The sequence below is a fragment of the Brachyistius frenatus genome, unplaced genomic scaffold (genome assembly GCF_029030835.1).
Source record: "Brachyistius frenatus isolate BFR_SWC_R1_liver_20210118 unplaced genomic scaffold, ASM2903083v1 Contig_348, whole genome shotgun sequence".
NCBI classification, from domain to species: domain Eukaryota; kingdom Metazoa; phylum Chordata; class Actinopteri; family Embiotocidae; genus Brachyistius; species Brachyistius frenatus.
In genome coordinates, this window is record NW_027210947.1 from 175,223 (window position 1) to 178,661 (window position 3,439).

General features: G+C 42.4%; 1 pseudogene; it reads left to right on the forward strand.

Annotated features, from left to right (window-relative positions):
- The first annotated feature begins 774 nt into the window (after window positions 1-774).
- On the forward strand, window positions 775-1,596 carry LOC138636044 (uncharacterized; annotated as a pseudogene).
- The last annotated feature ends 1,843 nt before the right edge of the window (window positions 1,597-3,439 follow it).

Consider the following 3,439-nt stretch of genomic DNA (forward strand, 5'->3'; position numbering starts at 1 on the left):
GTGTGCTGCTGATGCAGAGGCCAACAGAGGGTCATCAAAGTTAATGACAATTGAAATGCTTTGAATTCAGAATATCATTTTAAAGAATCACATTCTTCTTTGACAAATCTTTATTAATCATTACCATAATTGTTGGTAATAATAGAAGAAGAAAAAAAAGGTTGCCTTTGAAAAAAATTGTAATGTGCACTGCTAAGGGAAGGTAACAGTTCCCTAAAAGTCTGTTTTCATGCAGACTGCTCTCTCTATTCTATGTCTCCATATATATAGGCAGGATTTAAACAAATATGCATGTATTATTTTAAGGCCATTAAAGGAGATTGTATGTTAATTGTCACTTTTTATATTAATTGTATGGACTGATGCGTCGAGCAGAGGGCTGGGGGCCGTTTTGTCCCAGGAGGTGCAGGGGGTTGACCGCCCTGTTCTTTACATCAGTCGGAAACTGTCGGAGAGGGAGACCAGGTGGCGGAAGAATCGGCTGTTAAAGTCTGTATTCAGGTCCGTCCGCTTATTGAGAGACTGGAAGCTGGATCTCGTCTAACGTTACGGTGAGCGTATTGCGTCACTTCCTGTCTACAAACATTGTGACTAGTTTTACTTCTCTGCTATTTCAGCTTCTTTTCCTGAATTATACGTATTTAAACTCTCTCCACACTTCTTCTAATCTCAAGTTAAAACTCACGCTTGCCCTTCTTGAGCAATTATACTGTTAAATCTTTGACCAACGTTCACTTAACTTGGCGTTTAGTACTGCTAGCTTAGCAGTTAGCAATGGCTTCCCTCTCTCCCTCCACCTCTTCTTTTTCCTGCTCGGTGTGTGACATGTTTAGTTACGACCCTGCCTCCCTTAATGATAATGCTACCTGTAATAAATGTAGTGTAGTTAGGGCTCTGGAGGCCAGGGTCATAGAATTAGAATCGCGGCTGTGCACCATGCTATACAACCAGCTAGCCGTAGGAGCTTCTCAGGGAGGGGGTGCGCAGCTGGGCAGCTGCCCAGGGCTACAGGCTTAGTTAGCCGGTCCCCCGCAGCACCCAAACAGCTGAGCGGCTGGGTAACAGTACGACGGAGGCATAGTCCCAAGCAGAAGCCCATGGTTCACCACCGACCTCTTCAACCGATTTTCCCCACTCAGCGAAACACCCGCTGAGAAACCAACCCTGGTTATTGGAGACTCTATTTTGCGGAACGTGAAGTTAGCGAAACCAGCGGCCATAGTCAGATGTCTTCCCGGGGCCAGAGCGTGCGACATTGAATCAAACCTGAAACTGCTGGCTGATGCTAATCGTAAATACAGTCAGATTGTTATTAACGTCGGCAGTAACGACACCCGGTTATGCCAATCGGAGGTCGCTAAAGTTAATGTGGAATCGGTGTGCAATTTTGCAAAAACAATGTCGGACTCCGTATTTTTCTCTGGACCCCTTCCTAACCAGACCAGTGATGACATGTTTAGCCGTACATCTTCACTTCACCGCTGGTTGTCGAGATGGTGTCCCACTAACAATGTGGGCTTCATTGACAATTGGAACACTTTCTGGGGAAAACCTGGTCTGATCCGGAGAGACGGCATCCATCCTACTTTGGATTGATTTACTCTGTCTCTCAGAGACCTGGCCGCAACAGAAAGAATATGTTAGTATTAATGAAGCAACTCCTCCCAGTCATATTAATTATCATATTCCAAAAGATTCAGGCCGAGGAGGAGGAGTGGCAGCAATCTTCCACTCAAGTTTATCAATTAATCCAAAGCCTAAACTTAGTTATAAATCATTTGAGAGTCTGGCTCTTATTCTCTCGCACCCAAACTGGAAAGCACAGAAACCGATTCGATTTGTTGTTGTTTATCGCCCACCTGGTCTTTATTCAGAGTTTCTAACTGAATTCTGACTTTTTATCAGATTTAGTGCCGAGTTCAGATAAAGTCATGATAGTAGGAGACTTTAACATTCATGTTGACATGGACAACGACAGCCTCAGTTCTACTTTTAGCTCATTATTAGATTCTATAGGCTTTTCTCAGGATGTAAATAAACCCAGTCACCGTGGTAACCACACCCTCGATCTGGTTCTGTCGTATGGCATGGAAACTGAAAATGTAATTGTATTTCCTCAAAACCCTGTTTTGTCAGACCACTTCTTATTAACATTTTAAGTTACAATAATGGACTACACAGCATGTGGGAATAAATCCCACTACAGTAGATGTCTGTCACATAATGCCGTGGCCAAGTTTAAGGAAGCAGTTACATGCCTATCCTCTTCGATGCCGTGCGTTAAAGCGGTGGAAGGCATCTACGTTGATCTTAGTCCCACACAAGTGGATCATCTGGTAGAAAACACTGCAGTATCTCTGCTACAACTCTGGATGATGTTGCCCCTCTGAAGAAGAGAGTAATGAATCAGAGGAAGTTGTCTCTGTGGTAATACTCACAATTACGCTCTGCTAGGCAGCGACTAGAAAGCTGGAAAGGAAATAGCGTTCCACTAATTTAGAAGAATTTCACCTGGCCTGGAAGGATAGTCTAATATTACATAAGAAAGCTCTTCATAAGGCCAGGACTTTGTATTATTCATCATTAAAAGAGGACACGAACAATCCCAGGTTTCTTTTCAGCACCGTAGCCAGGCTGACAAAGAGTCACAGCTCTATTGAGCCCTCTATTCCTTCAGCTCTCAGCAGTAACGACTTCATTAACTTATTTACTAATAAAATTCTCACTGTTACGGAGAGAATCAGGCCGACCCTTCCTGCCACCATCACTGATGTGATGTTAAGCACAGCAGCCCTGGAAGCATCTGTAGGACCAGATGTATACTTGGAAAATGTCTCCTGTTGAGCTCTCTGAGTTAACTAGAATTATTTCTTCATCTGGATCCTCTAGCTGTCTGTTAAATCCCATCCCAACTAAACTTTTTAAGGAAGTCTTCCCTTTAATTAATGCTTACATATTAGATCAGATCAACCTATCTATTGTAACCGGTTATGTACCACAGGCTTTTAAAGTGGCTGTAATTAAACCTTTACTTAAAAAGCAGACTCTTGATCCAGCTGTTTTAGGAAACTACAGACCAATTTCCAACCTGACGTTTATTTCTAAAATCCTTGAAAAAGTTGTTGTAAATCAACTTTGTGATCATTTACAAAGGAATGATTTGTTTGAAGATTTTCAGTCAGGCTTTAGAGTTCATCATAGCACAGAAACAGCTCTGGTGAAAGTTACTAACGACCTTTTATTAGCCTCAGATAATGGACTCGTCTCTGTACTTGTTCTTCTGGACCTCAGTGCTGCTTTTGACACGATTGATCATCCGATCTTATTACAGAGATTAGAAGACGTTACGAGGATTAAAGGAACTGCATTAGACTGGTTCAAATCCTACTTATCAGATAGATTCCAGTTTGTCCATGTCAACAATGAGTCTTCCAGACAA